Source organism: Equus quagga, chromosome 8 (assembly GCF_021613505.1).
Source record: "Equus quagga isolate Etosha38 chromosome 8, UCLA_HA_Equagga_1.0, whole genome shotgun sequence".
Lineage (NCBI taxonomy): Eukaryota > Metazoa > Chordata > Mammalia > Perissodactyla > Equidae > Equus > Equus quagga.
The window spans coordinates 129,564,281-129,577,572 of record NC_060274.1 but is presented as its reverse complement, the minus strand read 5'-3'; positions in this window follow the sequence as shown (position 1 = coordinate 129,577,572).

Genomic DNA, 13,292 nt, shown 5'->3' with positions numbered 1-13,292 from the left:
ATTCTCCACACCCAAAAATCAGAGAAATATGCATGGGTTTCCCCCCAAGGGCATTTGAGTTCCAGGCCGTAGTGGCTCAGGGAGGCCAGGCTGCCTCCTTCCTGACCCTTGCCCTCACTGCTTTGGGGTTGGAGCAGGCCAAGTCCTGGTGGACCCCTAGGGCCGCAGTACTTTGCTTGGCTGTTCTCTGTCTGTGTCGGCTGTCTCACCGGCCCTGCCCAGGACTTCGGGGTTGGCCCCAGAAGCCAGATCTCTCCTGTCTTCTTGACATGCCTCTAGGGGGGCTCAATGGGCGCCCTCTGTTTATAATCATCTGCCTTAATTATCGAGGGTCTCTGCCTGTGCCAGGGGCTGCAGCTCGCATGATGTACAAGTCTGGCAATGACAGGGAGATAAAAGGTCTTACGGGGAGGAGGGCGGGTCCAGACAGGGCTGGAAGCTTCACGCCTGCTCTTCGTCCACTCTACGTGCCGCCTGGAAGGTGGTGCAATTATTGTACATGAGATTATAACCTGCAGGGGTTTATGGGCCCTTCAGAGGGACGCGCTCCAAATGACACCTGGTCTAATCAATTCTTTTGGTTTATGTTATTTCAGATTGGGCTCTGGTTCCTAATCTTGATATGACCCATGGGCAGGAACTACAGCTCCCCACCCTTCACAGCCGCATAGCCCGATGTCAAGACATAATTGCCTGCCTTTTGCCCATTATTTCCAACAATAAATTGAGGCCTGTGGCTCTCCAGCCTGGACATTTCTGATGATGTCAGGGGTGCCTGGGAGTTGATGACTTAATTTTCTTAGAAACTGCAACCTCACCTGTCACTGCCCGAGACAATGAAAATCACAGTGGCAGTGCCGTCACTTCCCATTTGGGGACGGCGGGTGAGGTCGGGCGCCTCCGGGTCAGTCTGGATCGGTGTGGGGGGAGGAGAGAGACAGGACAGCGCCCAAGACGCGGGAGCTGTCCAACATCCTGGTAAAAGTCTCCTCGTCAGAATGTGGGGCAAACCCTGCAGCGTCCACCCCAGGAGGAGAAGGGGCACTGCTGGGCCCTTTTGTGCTTTAGGAAGAAAAGGTTGTCGGTTTAATGTCTATTCCCTCACTGGAATATACACTCCCAGAAGGCAGGGCCGCGGGAGGCTTGGAACCGGAAAGCAGAGAGGAACATACCGAGTCAGGACTCCTCCCAGGACGCCATTGCAGCCCCTGGAGCAGGAAAGAGGAATCCCAGTGGAGGGCGAGGCCTGGGGCCAGGGCGGAGTCCAGGGGAGCTGTGAGCGGGACTCCAGGTGGCTGTGGTCAGCTGACTGGATCCCTGGATGCCTGAGGCCTGGACATTGGGGCCACCATTCGTCAGTGATCCGGGATGCAGAGGGAAGTCGTCATAGCCTCGGACAGGTGGACTAGAAAGTAGAACTACGGATACCCACGGAACCTCAGGCGAGACATGGGACAGCTCTCAGTGGCTGGGCGGTGTCACCTTATCTACACCGTCCACACATGGATGCAACAATCTCCTATAAGACTGGGTTGTGTAGCCAATTGAAGTGTTTCCCTCCTGATATGTAAGTTGAGACTATCTAGATGGCAAATGACAGAAATTAAACTCAAACTAACTCAAGTAGAAAGGACTTGTGGCTCCCACCTGGAGGGTCCGAGGGGGGGCTGGCTTCAGGTGGGTGTGGCTCCACAGGCTATGTAAGGTCACAGGTGCTTCTCATTTGCTGACCCTGCTCCCTCCTTGTGTTGCCTTGTTCTTGGGCAGACTTGCTCCCCAGGGCGGGGAAGCTGGCCACTGGAAGAGCCAAGCCTCAATCCTTACACTTTGGAATCCAAGTAGGAGAGAGTCCCTCCCCGTCCCAGGAGCCACGCTTAGACCACAGGCAAGACTCTGTGGGCCCTGTTGGACTCACATGCCAGCTCTGGGCCAGTCGCATGCTGGAGGTGGGGGGCACTGATTGTCAGCCTGGGTCACATGGGTGGAGGGAACTGAGAGGTCACTCTCCCAGGACTGTATCATGTGGAGAAGAAACGATACCCACGTCCCTCAGGGTCCCAGCAGGAGTAATGGCATATTTCAAAAGAAGTAATTCAAGAAAACTTAACGAGCACACTCTACAAAGTGAGGGCCAGGTTAAAGGGGCCCAAAAGGGGTGTGGGATACCCCTGGATGGGCAACAGCAGGAAGCTGGCCCACCTCTAGGCCTGATGGTCAAGTGGAAGGTTCCATGCCGAACCCTAGCAGGAGAGAGGCCAGCCCCCGCCACGCGGAGACCCAGAAGGAGGGGCTCACCTCTCTCATCCCTCTAGGTTCCTCAGCATCGCCCACTGGCTACGCTGAGGGGAATGTAGAGGGAAAGGGGGCCCAGCTTACGATCCAGCCCACCCGCCTCTCAGGTCAGCTCAGACTCTAACGTCTGTGTGATGTGAGGAACAGGGCAGGGGGCGGAGAATGGGCCTGGGGGGAAGATGGAGACCATTCTGAAGAGCACCCCAAAAGAAGTGGGGCTGGGAGGACAAGCTACATCTGTTTCCGGTGACACACGGCTGTTCCGGGCGGGAGTCCGACAGCATAGCTCTTATAAGATTCTGTGATTCTGGGAACCAAGAATGGTGGGAGTTGGGAATAGGTTAGATAGATGAGCTCAATAAAAGCCCGACAAAGACAAGAGATTTCTGAAATGAGCTAAAGATGAGAATAGCCTTGTCACGGATCAGATGCATTAAGAGCTAAAGCATTAGGACTGAAGTCCATTCATTCCAAGCCAGGCTTTCCAACAGAAACCAAAGAGAGGGAGAATCTGGCTGTGAGTATCCTGGATTGAGGGACCAAAGCTGGGTAGTATACAAGGAAGGGGGTCGGGGTTATCTCAGACAAATTGGGAATCATACCAAGAAAAATGACCAAAAGGCCTAGCAACTCAGATTGTGAGAATTAGAATATAGTTTCTTATATTTTAACTATTTTAACTATAAAATATAGTTTTACCCTTAGGTTACATAAATAAAAAAAATTATACTACCAAAAGTTGGTGAGATTATGGTGAAATTGGCACTTATGTGTAATATATACACGAATATAATCGGGAGGAGACACTATATTGTATAATAGTCCATAAAATATCCAAATAATTTGACATCATAGCTCCCCTCCTGGAACTGTAGACCAAGGAAACAATTCAAAGTGATAATTATAATGATGGCAGGAAAATATTTGGTATATAATTATGCATGGAACAAGAAAAATGCAAATTTTATTCATACTACGTCTACAACTAGGTAAAATGAAATGTATGCAGTAGGTTTAACCTATTAATTTGAGAAATTATAGTAATACATTTCTTCATATTGAACGATCCTTCTCTCTTTAGAATAAATCCCACTTTGTCTTGGTGCGTTATTCTTTCAATGTAGTACTGGATTTTACTTCTTAATATTCTCTTCAGTACTTATGTATCTTCATTACCAGGTGAGATTAAACAATAGTATTCCTTTTAAAAAACATCTCTGTAATGTTTAGGCAGTAACATTAAACTTCAAAAAATGCATTATGCTATTTCCCGTCTCTTTCTCTTGTCTGGAACAATTTGAAAGGCAAAAGAGTTCTGTATTCTTCAAAGATTTGAAATAATTTACCCATTAGATTTCTGGGGCCTGGTGCCTTCTTGGAGCGGTCCCTCCAGTGGAGGAGGCATTAGAGGGCCCGGGGGGCCCCATTCCATCGCTGGCAAGCAGTGCATATTGGTATGGCAGTGTCATCCCTCAATAATCTATTTTTGTGTGACACCCAAGATAGCTCATGGAAAATAGCACTTAAGGCTGATGATTAAAATGTAAACCCTTTAAAATATAGTTGCATCCTTTAAAAATCATCTTTTTGTTCCTCTTTACTGGGCACATTAGTGAACTCAAGGGAAGAGATCTAAGGGAGCATCACGGCTGTAGCCCAGAGCAGTCCAGCAGACAGAGGGGGCGTCCCGTCTCCTGGGCACTGAACGACTCCCTGGCCGGCTCATAATCTGCTGCGTCAGGTCTTCCCTCAGTGCCTCCGCTCACTCAGTGGCTTGTCTTGGCCGTCCTTTGATGACCACTGTAAACGTTCAGCCTCCCACACTCGGCTCTTCTCTGTAGACAGCTCGACATTGCACCACTGCTTCTTCTTGTCGGAGATTTTCAGTTAGACTGTGCTCCTCAGTGGAGCACGGCGCTCCTATCTGTCTCTGTCTGGCGGTGAGTGTCCTTTTCTCCTGCAGTGATTGAGTCACACAGAACTGAACAAATGAGTTCGGGCGCTGGGCATAAACGCAAACAATGGAATGACAGTAACGTAAGAGCTTTCTGGAGAGGCTGAGGGAGCCAGAGCTTCACGGTCCCTGGACAGAGCTTCCCACTCGGTTCCCGTTGCCTGGTCCCACTGGGTCTCCACAGGACCACGCTGGGGCCATATTGCATCAGCTGAAACAACTGTCACATGAGGGTGGACACTACATCATCTCAGCCTTTTCCTAGTTCCTAACTTTCAATTTATCTGGCCATTTCCTGGGATGTCAGCACGAGAGAGCGCATGCTTCTGCGACATTCAGTCACCCACCCACCGTTCATTCAGGGTTTCTCACTAATATCCGTGGAGCCCTTCATGTCTGGCCCCAGGCTAGGCACTGAGAGTCAAAGATGAATAAAGCACTACTATGGCTTCCAGTGGGGACCCGGACAAAAAGAGACGATGACAGACACTGGGGCACAACCTGGGCAGACCCAAGAGGGACGTGTGTGTGTGCGTGTGCACTTGTGTACTTGTGTGTGAGATGTGAGTGTGAGAGAATGCATGTGTGAGAGTATGTGTGTGCATGTGTGTGAGGGTGTGCATGTGTGTGTGAGAGCATGTGTGCACGTCTGTGAGAGCCAGAGGCCTACCCAGAGGGGATTACGTCTGAGCTGAGTTCTCAAGGAGAGCTAAGACTCACCAATGGAGGGACGAGCATTCCTCGTGCAGGCAGAAGGGCTGAGGACTCGACAAGAGAGAAGAAATGGCGCTTTTGGGAGCCACCAGGAGCTCTGTACATCTGGAGCTCCGCCTTCAAGGCGCAGACAAGAGCCCTGGTCACGAGGGGCCTCAGGTGTCCGCCAAAGGGCAGGCCTCGGCCCTGAGGCATAGGAGCCTCTGAGAGTCCCTGCGGGGCATGGTGCGATCCCATCTTTGTTTTAGGAAGACAGCACTGACCGCAACTGGGCGAAGGTGACAGGAGTGGGCAAAGACCGGAGGTGGAGAGCCTGGCCAGGAAGCCGTGACCCAAGGACAGGATGATGGCAGCAGGAACTGAGGCCAAGGCTGTGCATGTGGACCAGGAAGGCAATCCAGAGACTGGGGAAAAAGAAAGGGTTTGTTGGTGAGTCGATGGTGGGGCGCGGGGGAAAGCGCCGAAGGGGACTGGGGGGCTGGATTGACTAGACAAAGGGATCCGTCCTGTAAGTCAGGAAAGATGGCCTCGTCTGGGGAGGGGGAGCTCATGTGGACATCTTGAGTTTGGACAGCCAGCCTGGGGGACATCCGGCAGGCACTGGGCAAGCCTGAGCCCCAGGGAGGGGGTGAATCCTGGGGCAGACATTGATGTGGGGTCTCTGCTAAGAGATGACAACGGAAGCTTCCAGAGAGTCCTATCCCCAGGGACGTTGTGTGGTGCGAGAAGGAACATGGCACGTGAGTGTGACTTGGGTGAATGGTGACCTTTTGGTGGCAGAGTAAGGAGGAAGGGCCTGCAGAGGAGAAGGGAAAGGGGGGGATTGAGAGGTGGGTGAAGAACTGGGGGTCCTGGGGTGACAGCAGCCAATGGAGGAGGAAGCTCCAAGGAGGAGGAAATGGCCCGCAGCACTGATCCTGTGGGGTCCAAGGGTCCGACTCACCATCACACCTGCTGAGGCCCGCCCTCCGCCTTGCTCCCACCAGGCTCGTCCACGTCAGCCTCTGCCTGCCCTGCTCCTCACCGCCTGCTGCATCTGCTCAGATCCCGCCTTCTCTCGGGCTCAGCCGAGTCTCTGCCCTTCTCAACTTCCTCGACAGCTGCTCCAGGTCAGCTGGATCCCTCCTGGTGCCGAAGTGCTATGGCGCACGTTATACAGGGCCTCCTGAAGAAATAAGGGTCGATGGGCACAGGCTGGGTGTTTGTGCTCAGCAAGCATTCTCTCTTCTGTTGGTGAGAGCACCCAGATCTTCCTTTGAGGCAACTATGGTTCCCTCATCAGATCCAGTCGGGCGGAGCATCCATCAAAATCCTTTCTCATCGGGAGCCCACGGGAGGGCATGTGGCCCAAGCCAGGCCAATAGGATATGCTTTGTCCTACAATGTGCAGCTCGAGCAGAGGGACAACATAGTGACCAAAATGTAGTTGGAGCTGCTATATGCCCAGTGGCATCAGGGCATTGGAGAAACCACCTGTCATTGTCATTCTGCTGCCCAGACCCCAGAGCTGCCTGGGGCTAGCCACACACACCCCCCCCCCCCCCCCCACCGCCTGGTTTTCCAGAGTTCCTTTCAATTCTGCAAACCAGTCCACATCCTTCCAAAAGTGTCTTCAAGCTTGATGTGCTCGAGTCAGTGCCCAGTGCTGGCCGCTGATGGAGGCTGACTGACACCTACCTGTGTCTCCGTCGGCTCTGAGAGGTCCCCTCCCCGTCCCTTCTCTCTCTGCCCCCTTCAGCTGCCTCTATTGCCTTTCTCACTGCAAACTCGTTCTGAAATGAAGAGAATCATCTCACCGTGGCCCCAGGAGCTTGTTCAGGCAACTGGAAACCCCCAGCGGGAATCAGGGGCTTCTCTCACCTCTCCCAGCAGGGGGGCTTCAACTACACTGGACTCTGGGCCCCCTCTCCAGGCCCAGACCCCCAGCAGTGAGCAGTGGGCACTCGTAGGCAGCCCCTCTCGACCACAGCACGCTCAGCCCGTACTCCTGGCACTCCGACGTGTTCCCCACTGACAGGTTGTGTCCCCCCGTTTGCCCTACACAAAGGTCACCAAGCAGAGGCAGTGCCCTCCACCGGCACCGACACCTGACCTGGGGCCCAGCAGAGCCCCAGCCCCAGCACACCTTTCTAGGGGAGCACGGGCGGGGAGGGACCACTGCTGACCTAGCCCTTGTTTTTTCCCCAGTAAAGACCAATCCCTCATGCCATTCTGTACCACATGCTGGAACTCGCCCTGAACTCAGAGCCATCACACCCCTCACTTGCCTGTGCTGTCCCAGCATAATTCCTGCTTGCTCTCCTTTCATTCTTAACATGTCCTGGTTTGGACAATGAATTTCATAGTCACCCCACTGAGAAGGCTCACAACACGGAGATGAGACAGAATACCATCAATAGGTCGATCAATGTATGCAGCTGGGATTTCTTCATGATTCCAAGTACAAGCATGCCACACTGAATCTCTATTTTTATGCCGGAGTCAAATGCTAACTTAACACCTGTTGAAAAATTTAGCAGTAATGGCAGTTCACATGAGTAGACGTGTGAGAATGTCAGTTCTAAAAAAAGGTGCTGGCATGCCACATGGACGTCTGTTCGCAGAAATGAAAACCCACTGCAGCTTTTAAGCAAGGGTGGAAGGCCGCGGTGAGGTACCGCACGAGCTGTCACTTTGCTGTACCGAAGAGAGTAGATCCCTGAGGACCAGGCAGCTTATTTCACTTCTCCCCATCCCCACAGCAGGGCAGGAGCACAGGCGCCCTGCAACCAGTTCTAAAGAGAACCAGGGGAACACTGATGGCCATTGGCCACCCACGGGCAAAGGAAACAATCAACAGAGTGAAAAGGCAACCTAAAGAACGGGAGGAAAAAAATTGTAAACCATACATCTCGGGGCCGACACCGTGGCTGAGTGGTTAAGTTTACAAGCTCTGGCGCCTGGGGTTTTGCTGACTTGGATCCCGGGCGTGGACATGCATGGCTCATCGGGCCAAGCTGAGGCTGCGTCCCACACAGCACAACAAGAGGCACTCACGACTAGAATGTACAACTGTGTACTGGGGGCTTTGGGGAGAAGAAGAAAAAAAAGAAGAAGAATATTGGCAATAGATGTTAGCTCAGGTGCCAATCTTTAAAAAATAAAAAATAAAAAAAAAAGAGTTAATAAAAAGAACCCATATTTCTCATAAGGCATTAATTTCTGAAACATATAAGGAACTACAACAACTCAATAGCAAAAAAACTGCTAACCTGATTTGAAAAGGGGGAAAGGACTTGAATAGATATTTCTCCAAAAAAACCATACAAATGGCCAACAGGTGTGTGAAAAAGTGCCAAACGTCACTAATTATTAGGCAAATACAAACCAAGCTACAATGAGATATCACCTCACACCTGTCAGGATGGCTGTTATCAAAGAAAAGACAGACAACAAGCTTTATAAAGGCTGCGGGGAAATTGGAACGCTTGCACACGTTGGTAGGAATGTAAAATGGTGCCGCTGCTGTGGAAAACAGTTTAGGGGTTCCCTGAATGATTAAAAATAGAACTGCCATATGCTCCAACAATCCCACCTCTGAATATTTATCCAAAAGAATCAAAACCAGGATCTCAAAGAGATATTTCAACACCCATGTTCATGGCAGCACTATTCACAGTAGCCAAAAGGTGGAAAAACTCAACTGTCCGTTGATGGGTGAATGGATAAACAAATGTGGTATATATGTACAATGGAATATTATTCAACCACAAAAAAGAAGGGAATTCTAATTCCACTTCTGGGTATATATTCAAAGGAAACAAAATCAGTTTTTCAAAGAGATGTCTGTACCCCCATGTTCATTGTAGCGTTATTTACAATAGCTAAGACATGGAAACAAGGTAAGTGTCCATCAACGGATGAATGGATCAGGAAAATGGGGTATATTTATATATAATGGAATATTATTCAGCCATAAAAAATAAGGAGATCCAGCCATTTATGACAACATGGATGGACCTTGAGGGCACTATGCTGAGTGAAATAAGTTAGAGAAAGAGAAATACCATAATACTGTGTGGTCATACTTACAGGTGGAGGACTCAACATCTGCATGTGTCCTGCTCACATCTCCCCGTCAGGACCAAGGCACTTATTTCCCAAGCTGCTGGGAGTGTTGCCTGCTGCTTCTGTCCTCAGAAATTGCGCTGGGCGTAAGGGAGCTGCTTCACCCAAGAGTAGCCCTCTCCTCGAGGACAGCCCCTCACCAACGACTGGTCAATACAGGGGGACAAAGGCTCTGCTCATTTGCCTCAGTCGGGCACATCTGTGAAGGGCCATCCCGGCTTCAGAGCTCCCCATGGATTGGCTGAGGTCTCTACTGTGGTTCAGTCCCCCTCTGCCAGTCCTGCCGTGTTCTGTTGATCTGTTCCAGCGATCTGAGAGCAGTCCCTTCCCCTCTCAAAAGCATTGATCCCAAGGGCACACTCTAAAAAGTTTTCCGCATGCAAGTCTTCATCTCAGGATGTTTCCAGGGGAACCTGGTCTACAATAACATCATAAGGTGCCATTTCTCCCTAACTTAATTTATAAAGTTAAGGTAATTCCAATAATCCTAATGATATAGTTTTTGAGATTAGCGTAATGAAGGAAGATACTCAAGATTTGCCCTACCAGACACAGAAACTTAAGATAAATCTTCTGTGATTAAATTAGTTCAATAGAACATAGCAGAAAATCCAGACTCAGATCCCCATTCATACGGGAATTTAGTACAGAAGAAGTGACACTGCAGATCAGTGGGAAAAAGAGATTGTCCAATAAATGGTTTGTTAAATGTGTCAGTTATCTCTTGCTGCATAACAACTAATCCTAAACGTTAGTGTCTTAAAACCACAGTAAACACTTATTTTCTCCCACAGTCTCTGTGGGTGAGAAATTCACCAGTGGGGGCCAGCCTGGTGGTGCAGCGGTTAGGTGCGCACATTCCACTTCGGCGGTTCAGAGTTCACCAGTTCGGATCCCGGGTGCAGACATGGCACTGCTTGGCAAGCCGTACTGTGGTAGGCGTCCCACATATAAAGTAGAGGAAGATGGGCATGGATGTTAGCTCAAGGCCAGTCTTCCTCAGCAAAAAGAGGAGGATGGGCAGCAGATGTTAGCTCAGGGCTAATCTTCCAAAAAAAAGAAAAGAAATTCACCAATGACTTTGCTGAGTGGCTCTGACTCAGGTTCTCATGAAGTTCACTCAAGCTCTGGTCCAGGGCCTCAGCTGTCTGAAGACCAGCCTGGAGGGTCTGCTTCCACAGTGCTCACTCACATGTATGCCAAGCTGATGGCTGGCTGCTGGCAAGAGGCCTCAGGTCCTCACCACATGATTTCTCCATGGGCTACTTGAGTGTCCTCACAACATGGCGGCTAGTGTCCCCTAGAACAATGCTCCAAGAGAGATGGGCAGAAGCTGCAATCTCTTTAACGACCTGGTCTCAGAAGTCACACGCCGTCACTTCCGTCACATTCTGTTAACTAGAAGTGCGTCACTATGTCTGACCCACAGTCAAGAGAACAGGAATGAGCCTCCATCTTTTGAAGGCAGGAGTGTTAAAGAATTTGTGGAGATACTTTCAAGCCACTACAACGGCAAAATGGGTAGACATCAGCAAAACCATTAAGTTGAATTTGCGCCTCACACCTGTTTCCACATAAATCCCAAATGGATTAGAAACCTAAGTGCAAAAATAAAATCCTTAAGTATGAGAAGAATCAGTAATATTAATATCCTTCAGTAGAATGAATAACCGTGTAGATTAGAATACCCCACCCTGCACACACACAAGCATGCGCAGACACACATACACACAGAGACAGAATTCTTTATGTGTTGATGTGGAAAGAGCCCCACAGTATATTAAGAAAAGGAAGAAAAAGCTAAGGTGCACACCAGTATAAATTGTACGCCGCTGTTTTTGATAATGGGGTAGGGAGAGGATGTATACGACAGCTGAGGGCGCAAAACCTGAGGGATGTGTTCATTCGCAAAGTTAGCCTGATTTTGTTAAGAATGAGAAGCGTCTCTGTCCACTTCAATGTCTGTCAATCACTACTCAAGTCCTACGTCATTTTTATTTCTGGACAAGTAGATTGTTACTAGAATTATTTCTCTCTAAGAGGCATTTCACCTCCCCCTTGGGACCTGCTCAGCTCACTCCAGAATGAAGGGTTAATTAAGAAATGTGTTCATCTCCGTGTCTTGGGTGGTCAGACACTGCTGCAATACCAAATGCCATGGGCTCAATAGCAGCCCGTCAGATTAGACATGTGTGGAGCAGATGTTCCTGAACAAAGGAAATTTGGGATGAAGGAAAACAGGAATGAAGGAACAATGATGCAAACAGGTGGCTCCTGAATCATGCTTGGGGAGGCCGAGTCGGCCATCGCACCCCACCCCAGACAAAGCCCCAGCTGGTGCTGTCGAACCTTGGCAGATGCGAGCAAACTGTGCACAGATGCTGGACCCCGTACTGTTGGGACAGGAGCCACAATCTCTCCCTGGTTTCCCTGGCAGGGCTGATGGTCAGCTCCACATCGTCATTGGACCCAGATAAAACATCTCTCCACCCAGCCCTGAGAACATGTGCTCAAATTCAGAACTGTCATTAAAGGTGGGAATAGGCATGTCGTCCCGGGACCCGCGATTCGAGTTTGATGTTGGTTAAATCCTGAAAAGTTGGCTTGAGGACTTTTCTTTCCTCCCGGTGCTGTCATGGAGCACAAGTTGATAAAAAGAAAGACCCGAGACTCAACAGAAGATGGGGAAGGGATAAGGAAAATTCCCAGACAAGCAAATAAAAACAGCCTTAATTCCAGCACCGGCCTTTGGGCCGTGCCTCGAGCTTGCTCTCGGTGTGCTGGCTCTCAGGTCCACTGTGGAGCGATCAACTTGAAGTGTTTCCCCTTTAACGCCAGCCCGATGTTAAACTGTCTCGATAGAGGGTGCTGGAGGCACAGTGTGTGAGGAAGCAGCTCGCAGCAGCTCCTGGCGGGGTAGGGGCGGCCTTGTGGGTGTGAGGAGCTCCCGGGGAGCAGGACCCCGCTGTGGTCTGAACATGGTCCTCAGCAACCTGCAGCCACCTGGCAATAACCTCTCCGTAGCCCTCTCCACAGAGAACCAGAGGACCTGTGTGCCACACCGCCCCCCGCCTCCCCCATGGCGCCCTGCACGCCCATGACCATGCTCCCCGCTCCCTGCTCCCCGCCTGCACTCTGGCGGGTGGCCTGCTGCATGGCCGGCAGCTCAGACCAGGCTGGAGGCAGTGGGTCTTCAGGGAACAGGGCAGCTCCCGGGGGCTGTCTGGGTGATGCCCAGCGTGCTGGGCCCCAGGGCTCACCAAGGATTCCCGCAGCCCCACAGAGATGCGGCAGCAGAGAGGGAGCCAGTCCACAGACGTGAGCCCTCAGTGGGCAGAAAAGATGGACACGTGGCAGAGCAGCCCCTCTAACCTCTGGAACTACATAAGATGCCTGGACTTTAAGCCCCCCAAAGTTAGTAACAAACAGTTAATGATAATAACAGTAAAACCAGCATCCATACTCCACACAGGGATTTTAGCTACCCAGATTTAATCTATGTTAATATTGCACCATGTTTGTTTCAGATATTTTTAGTAAACATGTATGTTCTATTAACGTAAGGTATAGTTTTGTGTTTTAATAATTCACATAAATACTAGTCCAATGAGAGCCACTTGCTGTAACTTGCCTGTCTCCCTCTCAACATTAGGTTGAAGATTTAGTCACATTATCCGACACAGAACAAGTTCATGCCTTTTAATCTCTATGCAGTGTTCTCTTCTATGACTATCCCACAATTTATTTCTCCATTCGCCTATTGACAGTCAAATTTCTCCAGTTTTTCACTATTATCAGGTGAAGTTACGTTCTTGTACCCAAGGAACACTTTTGTATGCTTTCTCACACACACAAGTCAAAGAGTTTCTTTCTGCAATCTGTGTCGTGGGTGCCAGCCACTGTTGCAGTTCTCTGGGAAGAGACTCTGAGGTGCAGAGGAGCATGCAGGAGTCCACGGGCTGTGCCCTCGGGATCAATCCTTGTAGAGGAGCGAGGAAAGCAGGGCTGGACGGAGGGACAAGGGGGCTGCAAGGCAGTCTTCACAGGGGCCAGCAGAACGGGCTGTGCCCCAAAGTTGGCAGCATTTTAACAAAGGGCCCGTGCTTCTGGAGTTAGAGAATTCTCAATAAAGGCTGTTGAGTTGAGCCTGTTCTGGGCCACCTGGCAGATCTCGAGGCATCTGCCTCCTCCCTCACCCTCACCCCGATGGAGGATGGCACCTTCT